Below are 15,452 nucleotides of genomic sequence, written 5' to 3' on the forward strand. Positions count from 1 at the left end.
CCCTGTCAGTAGAGATCGCGTTCAGATAACGGTCCTCCGCAGGTAGAAATCGTGTTCGCGGAGGCGCTGCGGTGTGATCGAAAGGGGCACTTTCACTTTTAAAGGGCCTGGGGCTCAATCCCCCGGCCCTTGTGCACGCTACTGCTCATTACAATTCTGTCTCGGAGAACTACAGACAATTCCTTGGACTTCTTGGCTTGGGTTGTGCTCTGAATTGCACCGTTAACTGAGGGACCTTATATAGACAGGTGTGTGCCTTTCCAAATCATGTCCAATCAACTGAATTTACCACAGATTGACTCCAATAAATTTGTAGAACCATCTCAAGGATGATCAGTGGAAACAGAATGCACCTGAGCTCAATTTTGAGTATCATGGCAAAGGCAGTGAATACTTAAGTACATGTGATTCTTTTTAAAAATATATATTTACAAATATTTCACACAAATATCTTTCACATTGTCAGTATGGGGTATTGTCTGTAGAACTGAGGGAAAAATAATGAATTTAATCAATTTTGGAATAAGGCTGTAACATAACAAGATGTGGAAAAAGTGTAGCGCTGCATGTGAATACTTTCCAGGTGCTCTGTTACTTTTCTTGCACAGGATACCCCTTTAGCGTAATGTTTTGAGGCACAGGGTTCTCCACTGATTTCAATAAGAAACCTTTGGTGTCATAGATGTGTTGGGCATGGTAATGTTATCGCCATGATGAAATTATATATTTGGTTATGATTTTGCCATTATGACATGTTGGAGTGTGATTCTCAATTTAATCAGCCAGCATAATTTTATTTACTTTTTTTTTTTTTTTTTTAGACACGTTTGAACACGTAACCAAACCTCATCACTAACTCCACCTGTTTGTATATTAAATGGCATAAAACACAGGATATAACAGGCAGATCTGACTGCAGGAAAAAAATTCATTCAAAAAGTACTTCTGAGGCCAAACGATTGATCTGTGCAAAGAAAATTCCCAAAAGGGATCAATGTCTCCATGCAGAAGTGCTTGGCAGTTCAAAAACCAGTTCACCAAATCGAACTGAAACGTTCTAAATGATTCGCGTCTCAAATCAGCACTGATCCCACAAGTTACTTTAGTTACTTACTTTCTGACATGAGTGACAGTCCCTCCGACTAGAAATACACTAATGTTTTGAATTATATGTTGTAACTCCAAAAGTTCACTGAACTGAGACATGTTGAGATCTGATGAACTCATGAGCAGCTGATACTGAGCATGTGTGTGTAAACGTGCAGCGGTTCTCGGAGCAGCAGTACAGAATCGAAAACCGTTTCTTTCGGACACGTTCAATACTGAGAACCGACGAGCCGATGAGCAGAGCCTCTTCATACACACGATGCTCCTCCCAACTGGACTATTTACATTTTTTCCCACGGGACTTCAGCGCGAGATACAGCTAGCTGCTAAGTGACACATCTCGTTATTATTTTTTAAGTGGCGCATCTCGATGTAAGGGCCCTGTTCATGTTGGACAGACATTTTAATTGCATTTTGTGTCTGTTAAGAGGCACAAAGACACCCTTTACGTTTATTCCCCATAACTGCTGTTTTAGCAGAGTGGGGGCTCTGGGCATTAACTCTAATAACTCTGTGTTGCTCCCCGTCATTATAAAAGTCCCGGTGATCGCGAGGCATGTGTTTGTTTAACAATAGCTCAAGCAGCTTTGCTCAGCTCCACAACACTCGGTCCTGCTCTGCTTTACACTACAGTAACGTTAATAACCTCATCCATGAACAACTGCCCGTGTCCTATTTTCCACTGGCTGTGAGGTGAAGACCACATGTCCCAAGATGCTGTGCTCAAACTTAGTGTCATATCCCAGCTAACAGGGAACGTTCTTAGAACGTTGGCTAACGTTCTCTGAAAGTTCTCTCAAAGTTATCAAAAAACATTCTTGCAGTAACGTTATTAAAACGTTGTGCCAACGTTATTTGCTATTGAGAAACGTTCTAAAAACATTAGCTATAAAACGTTATTCTTACATTCTTACATTCAACATTCTTTAAAAATGTTACTACATTAAAAAAAGTTTTAGTCATTACAAATTAGTCATACAGCTTTTTTTCTCAAACTTCAGATACATAATTTGTATATCCAGAGACAACTTAATGACACCTAAATGTTATTTTCGTGTATATATTTATTTTTTTACAATCAGAAGAAAAATCAAGTAAACTAATTATGTATTAAATATAAATGTAATATAAACATAAAAGACAATTATAAAAGTGGTTTTAGCTTTTTTTAAGAAAGAATAAGTTGTCAATAAACAAAAGCAAGTACATTAAAGGAGAAAACAGGTTATTTGATCATACTCCACACCCTTATAAGAACGTTATTTAACGTTCTTATAACCTAATGAGAACGTTAATACAACGTTCCACAAACTGGACATTTCAACGTTCCTAGAACATTCAAAAACGTTTTTAGAACTTAATGGGAACGTTAGGGAAACATTCTTATAATCTAAAATTGTTAGCTGTTAGATCAAACTACGCCTTTGTTTTGAATAGGTGCCCTCTAGTGGATGGAAAAGTTGCATAGTGCACCTTTAAAAGCCAGGGGAGGGTGGAATTCTCATAAAACTTAATAGTGACAGTTTTTTGGCAAATTTTACAAAAATTAAAAGTGGATCTCAGGGAGAAAAATTAACATTCTTTGTTACGTTATGTTCCTTAATAGCTCTGATTCAATCAGTGAACAGCATTCACCAGTTCACCAGGATGTCTTGACTTAATTTTCATTTTACATTATAAATCAAGACCACTCTTTTGGATTCATCCACAGTAAGACACAAGGCCTCCTCTGTGATTATTGTGATTTTGGGCTTAACTGCTGTAATAAATGTTGCATGCTGAAAAGCGTGAGGTCAGTATTTTGTGTAATTGACATCCTCACCAGTGCTAGTGTTGCCCTACGCAGCCCTCATGCAGCTAATACAGTCACATCCCACGAAACAAAATTCCTCTCAAGTCACACTGTGTCATTGCTTCCAGCCCTGTGAATGCAGAGTCTGTTCCCTCTGCTGAACTTATGATATTATTTTGTTACTATAGCAGTAAACAGCATTAAGATACACAACATCTCATAATGTTCAGCATGCTGAATTTTTCAGGCCATGCTAAAAAAAAAATCAGTTTAGAGGTCCAGAAGTGTTTGTGCTGGTTTGGTGTTGCCGGTGGACTATTCAATTCACCAGCAAAGCTATTGACCCTGTAGTCCAGCTGCTGGTGCATCATGGGGACATCAGCACAACAGCATCCCAGTGTTTCTAAAGGTTTCCTTGAAATTCTATATATAGAGTTTCACATCATAAGAGCACTTCTGTTGCATTAAAATAAAATGATGTAATGTTTCCACTAGAGTCCGTTACAATGAATTTTAACTGACCTTACACACACGCTGCTTTTGAGTTTGGGATCAATATGATTTTTTAAAAATGTTTTTCAAAGGTGTGTCTCATGCTTACCAAGGCTGCATTTATTTGATCAAATTTACTGCAAAAAACAGTAATATTGTGAAATATTATTATTACAATTTAAAATAACGGCCATATTTTAAAATGCAGTGTATTTTTTAAACTCTAGTGTCATGTGATTATTATTCTTATATGCTATTCAGCAGCTTAAGAAACATTTCTTGTTATTATTATCATCAATGTTCATAACAGTTGTGCTGCTTTATATTTTTTGGAAACTGTGATACATTGTTTAGGATTTGGTCAATTTAATGCATCCTGGCCTATAAAAACTAATTTTAAAATATATAAATATAACAAAAAAACGTTTGTGTGTGTGTGTGTGTGTGTGTGTGTGTGTGTCTGTGTGCGACGTGTGCGTGAGTGCGACGTGTGCGTGCGTGTGCGTGCGTGCGACGTGTGCGTGCGTGTGTGCGACGTGTGCGTGCGTGCGTGTGTGTGGGCTGGTAATCCCTACGTTATGGGGACGCAAAGATGGCAATATCTGAAATCCTTGACCTTGTGGGGACATTTTTAGGTCCCCATGAGGAAAACATTTTATAAATCATACAAAAGTTTTTTTTTTGCGAAAGTAAAAAATGCAGAATGTTTCCTGTGATGGTTTAGGGGCAGTGTAAGAGGATAGAAATACAGTTTGTACAGTATGAAATCAATTACGCCTATGGAAAGTCCCCATAAAACATGAAAACACTGTGTGTGTGTGTGTGTGTGTGTGTGTGTGTGTGTGTGTGTGTGTGTGTGTGTGTGTGTGTGTGTGTGTGTGTGTGTGTGTGTGTGTGTGTGTGTGTGTGTGTGTGTGTGTGTGTGTGTGTGTGTGTGTGTGTGTGTGTGTGTGTGTGTGTGTGTCAGCTTTTGCTATATAGAAGAGATTAAAATGTTGAAAAAACGATTTAACATTGGAAAAAACATGTGGTTCTCATAAAAAACATCCCATAAAGGGACTACATTATGTGTTATTAAACAACAAACATTCAGTGTTAAAGGCTAATGTATAATTCGAATTTGTGAAGGTGTGTCTGCATACCTTATCCCCATTAACATTAGCTTTAATATTATATGAATATACCAAACTAATGAGAACTGAAAGCCATGTCAAAGCTTTCAAAGCAAGTTAGTCAGTAGAGACTTATGAGAATAAGGAAATCAGCTCTTTCCCATGTTTAGAGGAGAGACACTGACTTGAACATGTGGAAGTTGATCAGAGAGCTTTTCAACAACATCAAAAGCATTTGAACAATCTCATGCTAGTCTCATCAAACATACTGAGTCATCAGGAGGCATCCGTATTTGTTTGTATACATTATAATAACAAATCCAGGAACTGACTGCTCTCTGAGGCCAGACTTTCACATGTTGTTCTACTAATCCACATAATGTTCATGTTAGACACTGCACTTGGGTAAATATCATTTTGAATATTGTGGATGAACTGTTCCAATACAAATCTGATGACTGAAAGATCATGCAAAAATCTTGTTCTCACTTTTAATTGGTGTTTTACTTGTGGCACAGTACATTCTTCTGGGAAGCATGTACACGCTGCTGGCATATCCTGCAAAGCTTAAAATGAGTTAGTGTACTTAACCGATAGTGCTGAGGTCAGCTGACATCTGACCTCGTCAACAACACATTATGTCTGAGTTCTGTCAGAGCTTATGGGTGCAACTGACACACATCGGTCACTGGTCATTGGTCATATTTCTTCACAGATATCATCATTAGATGCATTTTAAATTGAAGATGCCAACGCGTATTAATTATTTCAATAAACTCTCAAAATGGCTGGGTTAAAAACAACCCAATTGGGAACCGAGCACTGGGAAAATATTAAGACAGAATATATACTAGGTTAAAGTAACGCATTTTAACTCAGACACACTTAGACACACGTAAATTAATATAATCAATAACTATAGAATTATAATTAATAATTGTTTATGTTAATGTATGTTCAAGTTTTGTGAAAGACAACTTTACACACTGAAAAAACTGTAAAATGTTCTAATTTTCTAAATTTTTACAACAGAATGGAAAGTAACATTGAATTTGACATGGAAGTTGGATGTACAAAGACTGAAATGCTTTCTTGTAAAACGTACTGTAAAAAATAATTTTTACTATGTCCATATTATTTGTCTAAATGCAAAACACTTTTGCTGCTCTTTTATCAGATGGCAAATCATCCAGCTTCACAATCATACAATTATGATTCATCACAAAATCATAAAAATTAAAAATAAAAAGTCTACAGGGATTGCTCATTCCCTGAGCATGAGTTAGTGCTCCAATTAGGAGGTCCACTGTCGGGTCATCTTCATTCTCCAGGATTTCAAAGGCTTTCCCACAAAACCATTATCATTTATAGACAAGCTAATTGCAGGTTGCTGACATGAATCACCCATTAATATATCACCTTAACAAAACACTTCATCATGTAGACTTTTGTGGGCTGAAATATAAGAGCCTAACTGGACCTGGGTGAGGACTCTTCTGATGATAACAGGGAGAGTGTGCTGGTGAAGAATAGGAAGGTCTCTCGTGGTGTAGGATCTTTTGTTCAGGACCAAAGACTTCCAAAGATGTTTTGTCTGACAGGATCTGTGCCCCCGAGTTGTTGAATTGTTTCAGAGAGAGGTATGAGTGCCTTGAGGCAGCTCTGCAAGTCTCTGAGGGGACAGTATGGGCTTTAAAAGGCCCCTGGTGAAAGTCAAAAAAGCTTTTGCTTTCTAGGTGGTCCTTCATGGACGTTATCTTCAGTTTTTTAAGTAGGTGTCTCAGGAGTTTTCTCAGTATGGAACGTGGATTTCCTAGGCATCTATTCTTGTCTTAAAAGCACCAGGGAATAAAAAGGAAACCGTTTAACTGAAAAATGGTGGGAAGAGCCTTTGTTTGATAAATCAATATATATTTGTTCTTCCATGTTAATGGAAAATATTAACTAAAACTCAAACATATGTACATCAAAATTTGGACATTTGGAAGATGTCTACAAACAATCTAAATAAATAAATAAATTAAAAATTAAAATTTGATCACAAATATTCCAATGATAAGAAATCGCTGATTAGAATGCAGTCCTTAAACCCGGAAGGGAATTAGCTTTTCAAGCCAAGTAAATTCCAATGGGTTTTTGGAATAGCAGGTTTATATATAAATACAATAAATGTTTGATTCTCAGGGAATGCATATGAACTGAAAAAAAGCTAATCTGCTATTAGGCCAAATGTAACAAGGTCTGTTCTTTATGTAAACATAATGTTCAAAAAATATTTTTAGAAAGAAAGTACTTTTTATTCCGCAAAGACTGCATTAAACTGGTCAAAATGGACAGTAAATAGGCCTATAATGTTACAAAAGATTCTATTTCAAATAAATGTTATTTTGAACTTAAATGGTATTTAAAACTTAGTAGGCTACATATCATAAAAAAACATAAAGCAGCACAATGTTTCATCATTGATAATAATGTTTCTTGAGCACCCAAGCATCATATTAGAATGATTTCTGAAGTTAAAACTGAAGACTGAGTAATGATGTTGAAAATTCAGCTTTGCCTTTCCAAATAACTATTAGAATATTGTTTTATTGTAGCCTGGCCTATCAAATAGCCTAAACTTTTTTATAGAAACAAAAATCCAAACTTGAAGGGTATACAAAGATAAATATAACCTTCTAACTACTGAGGAATTGATTTTACATTGGCTAATCTGACAACAGCAACATATTATCAGCTATAGCATAATGGCCTAAAAAAAACTTTCTTTCCAGTTTGGCCTAGTTTGGCATTGGGATTGAACAGCTTTTAACCTTACAATATTGTAGCAAAATGCTTGTTTTGTTTCCCTAAATAGCAGACGGTTATTTTCTTCCTTTAGTCGAGAATCAATAAAGCTTTTTCGCTAAAAGATTTCATATTTTCCTCTCAGTGATGCAACATGGGAAAACTCATGAGCAACATCGGTGGGTGTTCTTACAGCCAAGGATGATTAAAAACATATTTGTTAAGGGATTGAACAGCCGAACTGTTTATGGGGTCACTGCACTAAAACGGATTTGAAAGAGTGGAGACCGTCGCTTCTCAGAGAATTTTCGGGTCGGATTTCAGTAGCTCGTAGCGCTGGTGCGGAGACTGAGGCAGTCTTTGTTCAGCCAGTCTGAAGTGAGAGACTGGAGAGTCAGTCAGGAGGAGAGAAGTGAAAGAGGAGAGAGAGAGAGTGTGACAACACTCTGGAAGTGTTGATATCCACGATTTTGCTCATATATATATATACAATATTATGTTCTTACTTCTGAAGAAAATGAAACTTCGGTAAGTTGATGGGATGCGAATTCATCATGCAAACAGATGTGGATGTGTACTGTATTTAACATCACTGCATTCGTTTAGCCTCCTGTCGTGGCTCGTTGGTGCGCATCTCGCCTTGAGTTACCTCTCATCTGCGCTTCATGTGATGGAAGGTAGGTGAATTCTTATAAAAAGCTACAAAAAAAAAAAAAAAACTTTTAAGTGCACATTTAGTACTGTAATGACATCATGTAAGTCCCAGAGTTTAACTTTTTCAGAAGTAAAAACAGTACAGTTATACTAAACAATTTCTACCTGATATGACCCTTAACATAACTAATTGATGTTGTACAGTAGGCCTATATCGTATTTTTGTTGATTTAGTCATATTAAATCATTTATCTGACTTAAACCAAACATGAAGTATACTTTAAATGTAACGTTTTACAGTGTGTTAATGAGAAATCAGTGTCAGATTGTGGTAGAATTTACACACACAAAAATGTACACATGGCTGGTGGCCTTTATGTGATGTAAAAAAAAGTTGTAGGTAAGATGATGACTGAGGTCACCATGCATACTTGATATATATATATTTTTTAATTTTATTTAGAAGAATCAAATGAAACCAGCCATGCTAAGGCTTTAATGAATATATGTCTACAATTATCTTTGTGAGGACCGGTTTGAGACAGAGAGTAAAGTGAGGACAACAAAGAGATGCTACATCAGTTGTAGATCTTATGATCACCTGCGGTCATTTGGCAAAATTCTAATCAGATCTTAAAATCCTGCCAGATGAATAACTTTATTGACTCCTAACTCTTAGACATGCTTTTTTTTATCAGGTATTTGGCTAGTATTGCATTATATTATGAAGCAAATGCTTCTGTTGTTGTATTTTTGATATAGTGAGGCATTTATTTATAGTTGCTTAACCCAACATTAAATTTAAGAGTGAACCAGTGGATCCACTGAAAGGAACTGTGAGATGATATAATGTTCTGTTCTCCAGGGCATTGTGATTTAACCTTTTTTTTTTTTTTTTCTGTACAAAAATATTCAATTTAAATGAAACTGTGTGCCAGTCTTAAGGAAGCACTTGTAGAGGTTAGAGCACATCTGAAGGGACAGATTAACGCATGGGCCTACCAGGCACGTGCACAGGGCATTAGACCCCCGAGGAATTGGAGCGAAGCGCCGCAAAACACATACCAAATGAGAAACTAAGGTGCCGCACCATTTCTTCCCAACTTACCCTAAAAATCGGAGAGTCTGGGAACCTTTAGACAGGTCTGTTACAACCGCATCATAATCCGTCTCTGCGTATAGATCCAGTGCCCCACCAACCATTTAACAGCATCCTTCGTATAGAGAACAAAGTGTGTTTCTGCTCATCATCAGGTTTGATGTGGCCATCTGTGGAAACTCTGAATTAGGGGACATGCGCAGGTAAATGCATAGGTGAACATTGGGTTATGTCAGTTTCTGACAGCACCTACTGTTCATAGAAGGCAGATGACCTCCATTCCATTGATCACAGCCTACATTTTTCAACACTATTATGTGCTCAGACGTCTGGAGTGGCAAAAAAATTGAGGGATAAACTGTCAGAATGGAGTAAATCCTTCATATCCTCTCTGTGCAGGTTAGTTAATGAGTTCACTGTCTTCAAAAGGCAATCATCCAGGCAGCCATGTAACTTTAGATGCTCGCCGCTGACCTGAACAAACTCATCAGTCTGAATTTTTATCTCTTTTAACTGCTAAAACTCTTAAAATCCTTAGACATGTTAAGTAATAATTATTTAAACATTCATCAGCACTCACAATGATCAATGCCATTTTTGAAAAGGCATTTATTAGTCCCTGTTAATGCTATTGCTCATCGTTAGATTATATTTCTTCTGTCAGGGATGTTTGAAGTTTAAGTCCAATTTATACGAGACACAGAATGAACCAAAAACAACCAACTTTTAATGAACAAGAAGATATATGAGTGACACATTCAAAAATAAAACACATTTGTAAAAAATAAAATAAATAAATAAAATAAAAATAAAAGCTGGTCACCAAGACTGCATTTATTTGATCAAAAATCTCTCGTCCAGTCAGGATCTGGTATTCTCAGTCCCCTTGAATCAGACTAAATTCCCAAATAATTTTGTACAAATAAATATCGACATTAATTATATCTTCTAAACATTATGTTGGTTGTGTTATGTTTACCCTAAGGGGTGTTATTGCTGCTCTCAATGCTCTTATCCATGCTAGGCTGCATGCAGGGAGTTCTTGAATGTAAACTGAGTTTCATATTCTGCATTTGTGAAAATGTAGCCAATAAAAGAGAGGCTTTTTAAATGTGTTTTAAGTTCAGCCTCAGAAGTGAAGCTGTCTGAGGCGAGATCAGACACTGTTATTGCCACTATTCTTTTCACCGTGACTTAAATTTCATGCCTTGTTAAAGTGAAGGCTGGTGTTGCTGCTGCAGTTTGATTCATTTCTGCACTGTTTCTACTACTTTGTCCTTTGTCTACTTTGTGCAGTAATTTGTGTAAAATGGCAATTGTTTTTACAGTGACTTGTTTTGGATTTGTTGGCATAATTTATTGCATCATATTTTTTGGCGGGTCATCACTGTATTTCTGAATTATTCACATTGAGAGGAAGGAACCCCCGAAAACCAGCATTCAGCATTAATCAATCAAACACACACAATAGCCTAAAATCCCTTTTCTCTTTGCTGCTGTGATAACACCTGCCCGGGAAGTCCTCTAAATATAGCAAATCTGTCATTTAGAATGTTTGATTTTCAGTCAAGTGATTAGAGATTAAATATAATATATGTGATTAGATTAAATATAAAAAAATATAATGCTTGTATTATTGTTTACCTACTGTTTGTCACCAATATGTTCATGGCTGTGGTGTATTCATGTCATACTTTGATTTTAAATGGCACTGTTCATTGATCTTTCTGGCCACAACACTGCAGACAGTTAGAAGAGTTAGTTGCATCTTTCCTTTGTTTCCTTCAAACGAGTCAGATAAACTGTAATATGCTGAAAAAGCACATTGACCCTAAAAGTGACATCATCAATTTGCAAGGAAGTTCTGCTCTGCAGTTTTGCTGATATACAATACATCCATTTAGCCCATACAGTTATATATTACACACATTGGAAAATACACAGCATGGAAAAAACACATCACCCCTCTAGCCCCCCACCCCATCAAACTCATCTTTCTCAGGGAAGTCTGGGTAAGGGTCAGACTGAGTTGGAGAATGGCCTCCCTGAATGGATAGTCGTTGTCCACTGTTGTTTTCTTCCTTCTCTACAGTGTACTGGTCGAGGGCTTGTCTACAGTGTGCTGATGTACATAATTACCTAATTTCTAAAGACAGTTATTGACATCACAAACTATAATAATCCTGGAAATAAAGGTATGCGTGTTAGTCTGAGTTTGCAATGTGAAATCACAATGGAGAGTAAAATCGCTATCACCAAATCAACAAATAAATGATTCTTCTTTATCTAATACTAATGGGTCTAAAGATAGTATGAGTTTGCACGTGTGTTTTTATATGAAGTCACAATAAGGAGTAGACTTGCTATCTATATACACGCACATATATACAGATGAGCCAAAACATCTGCCTTGTTTTCTGTTGGTCCTCTGTATGCTGCCAAAGCAGCTGCATGGACTCTACAAGACCCCTGAAGGTGTAATGTGGTATCTGGAATTAAGACGTTAGCAGCATATCCTTCAAGTTCTACGGGTTGCCAGGTGGAGTCGCCGTGGATCGAAATGATTGGTCAAGCACATCCCACAGATGTTCTATTGGATTGAGGCCAGGGCAACACCTTGAACTTTTCATCATGTTCCTCAAACCATTCCTGAACAATGTGTGCTGTGTGGCAGAGTGCATTATCCTGCTGAAAGAGGCCACTTCCACCAGGGAACCCCATTGTCATGAAGGGGTGTACCTTGACTGCAACAATGTTTTGGTTGGTGGCACGTGTCAAATTTACATCCACATTAACGGCCGGACCCAGGGTTTCCCGGCAGAACATTGCCCAGAGCATCACACTCCCTCAACTGGCTTGCCGTCGTCTCACAGTGCATTCTGGTGCCATCACTTCCCCAGGTAAATGGCACACGGCTGTCCACATGATGTAATAATAACAAAAATGGGACTCATCTGACCAGGAAACCTTCTTCCACTGCTCTACCGCTCACGTGCCCAGTGGGCGCTTTCTAAGGTGGATAGGGTCATCATGGCACTCTGATTGGTCTGCAGCTACACAGCCCCATACGCAGCAGAGGTCGATGGGCTGAGTGTTATGACACAGCCCTCTCATAATCATCATTCAAATTTTGTGTGACTTGTTCCACAGTAGTCCTTCTGTTTGAATGGACCAGATGGGATCGCCTTTGTTGATTATGAGAACTGATTGTTTGCTGACAATCAAATCTACCCTGCCCTTAATATGTGGACTTAGGAGATGATTACCAATATTCGCTTTACCTGTGACTGCTTTGGCGCATCATATGAGTGTTTTTTTTGCATATATTATTAATTTTATACTATTTTGTTAAAGGGTTGGTTCACTCAAAAATTGACTCATTAATTACTTACCCTATATGTTGTTTGTTGTATGTTGTTCGACACCCGTAAGACCTCCGTTCATCTTCGAAACACAAATGAAGATATTTTTGTTGAAATCCAATGGCTCAGAAAGGCCTTCATCGACACCAATGTCATTTCCTCTCTCAAGACCCATAAAAGGCACTAAAGACGTCGTTACAAAGCCCATCTCACTACAGTGATTCTACAATCATTTTATGAAGCGACGATAATAGTTTTTGTGCGTAATAAAACCCTAAATAACGACTTATAGTGATGGCCGATTTCAAAACAGTGCTTCGTAAAGCTTCGAACCGTAACGAATCGGTGTATTGAATCGGTTTGTCGGTTTGACATGCGATCCGAATCATGAATCTGTGAAATCAGCCATCACTATATAAGTCGTTATTTAGTTTTTTTATGCACAAAAACTATTCTCGTCGCTTCATAAAATGATTGTAGAATCACTGTAGTGAGATGGGCTTTGTAACGACGTCTTTAGTGCCTTTTATGGGTCTTGAGAGAGGAAATGACATTGGTGTCGATGAAGGCCTGTCTGAGCCATCGGATTTCAACAAAAATATCTTCATTTGTGTTCCGAAGATGAACGGAGGCTGATGAGGGTGAGTAATTAATGACAGAATTTTTATTTTTGGGTGAACTAATCCTTTAATATCATGAAGGCAAGGGAGGATAATTTTGCTCGTTTTTAGCAAAAACTCACTTATTGATTTCATTTTCAAGAAAACAAGAAAAAATATTTGACGTCATTTTACTTATCTAGTAAATGCATCTTGATTTAAAGGTGAACTATGTAGTATTTTTGCATTAAAGGTGAACTATGTAGTATTTTTGCAGTAAAATATCCAAAAACCACTAGGCCAGTGTTATATATTTTATTCAGTTGAGTACCTACAATATCCCAGAAGTTTCCAACTATTTGTAAATTGTGAGAAAATTGCTATTTTAACTAAGGACTGGGACGTTTCAGCATTGCATTTGAGGGAGTCGCCTGTCAATTGCGTCATATCTGCGTTACCCTCGGTTTCGGCTTTTATTTGACAGGAACGCTTTACTCTTAGCAGTGTGAACAAGTGAACGCACGGAGTAATGCCATAACATCGTTTTAAACACACTTAAATGTATCTAATATGATAAACAGAGCTACATTACCTCAAAATCATAACCGGAAGAGCGGATCTGTGCAGGCGCCCGGCGAATGTGTCCCGTCCCGTCATAATAAAAGTCCCGGTATTCGCGAGGCGGGTATTTGTTTAACAATCGCTCCAGCAGCTGTGCTCAGGTCCATAACACTCGGTCCTGCTCTGCTTTAGACTACAGTAACGTTAATAACCGCATGCATGAACGTGATTTCTGCCCGAGTCCTATTTTCCACCGGCTGTGATGAGAAGACCACATGTCCCAAGATGCTGTGCTCACACTTTGCGTCATCAAACTACGATTTGTTTTGAATAGGCGCCCTCCAGTGGACGAAAGCTGCATAGTGCACCTTTAAGAATTTTTAGATATTTAGACTAGAAAAGAGACAAACATACTAACTGACAAAATGTTTTTTTTTGCAGTGCAGAATTTTTACCACCAAATAAACAAACAAAACAATGATCAATCTTTCTGTCTGGAGTAGCCTTAAGGTAATAGCTTTTTTTCAAAGGCACACTGATTTGAATTTTGAAAATAATTTTGAGAATAATCCTCCAGTGAGAAAGAAAGAAAGAAAGAAAAACAAATATGCATCAATATATTATGTTCTTTCAATATGAATTGTGTATTAATTTAATGTATTTTATATCAGTGATCGCCCCCCAAAAATGTTTGAGGGCTGTCTTTTCTCTTTACCTTACTCTCCTCCTCCGTGCAGTTTTGAAATTACTTTGGGGAGCCTCCTCCTCAATTGTCAGTCATCTATGATCTCCAGGTGGGTGATTGAATGATTTAGGTTGGACAGAACTTGGGGGCCTGGACATTCCTATCATTCTCTGCCCAGGAGTCTATCACTGACCTTTGGGAACTCTGCATTACAATGAGCATGGTAAACTCCCAACAATACCTGCAGAGTGCAGACTTCACTGGTATACTCAGAAGAGGGAGTTAATGTATAGCGTGTCATGCTGTTGCCATATTAATGCTGAATTCCTGTTCAAATTTGTATAATGGAGTAAAAGGTGGAACTTTCTGATGCTACATCATCCATGTATGGCAAATCCGTTCCATAGTGGTTCAGTGTTATTTGAAATGTTTCACAGTTTAACAAGGAAAGTTATACATGCAGTTAAATGTAAGAGGAATGGATTGGTCACTGTAAACATGCATAAAACTAAACATTTCCTGCCCTCAAAGAGCTGCAGAAAGCGGTGCTTAGTTGCATATCTACAACAAGAAGAAAAAAAAAGCGGGTGGGGACTGTTGCCATAAAGAAAACACGTTACACAGAAGCAGCATTGAGTTTGAGCTTCTTTCTACTCTTATAGGTGTGTGAGGAGGTTATAATGACCTGAGTCAGAGTGAAGAACACTAGGCCACTGTCTGCTCGGACACAGTTCCTCCCTCCCACCCAGAAGCTCAATCTTATTGGTTCGAAAAACTTAATTTCTGTGATGTCACACACCACCTTATGTCATTGTACCAAAAAAAAACACTCGCAAATACATATTGCTGTGAGCTAAAGACAAGTTGACTGCCAAAATATTTGGCAAGATCGCACTGTAGCATGGAGGTGACCGTTTTGACAGTGTCCAAGTACCTGTGTACCTGGTAACGGGTTCATCTCATGGCACTTTATATGCTTATTCAATAAGTTCACTTTAATAAGTTCAAATTAAAGGGCAGTGTACTGTACTGTAAATGTAGGTGGGTGGATCATTACATACATTTTCCATTCAGTTCATGCTTGAATTTGCTCGAATGTGTTCTTTTAAAAAAAAGATATACTTGTTTATAGTATATGTATAGGAACACATTTGGACACATTTGAACTGACTTAAAATATTCACTAAAATTACCTTGAAACC

Source organism: Pseudorasbora parva, chromosome 9, assembly GCF_024679245.1.
Source record: "Pseudorasbora parva isolate DD20220531a chromosome 9, ASM2467924v1, whole genome shotgun sequence".
In the NCBI taxonomy this organism is placed as follows: domain Eukaryota; kingdom Metazoa; phylum Chordata; class Actinopteri; order Cypriniformes; family Gobionidae; genus Pseudorasbora; species Pseudorasbora parva.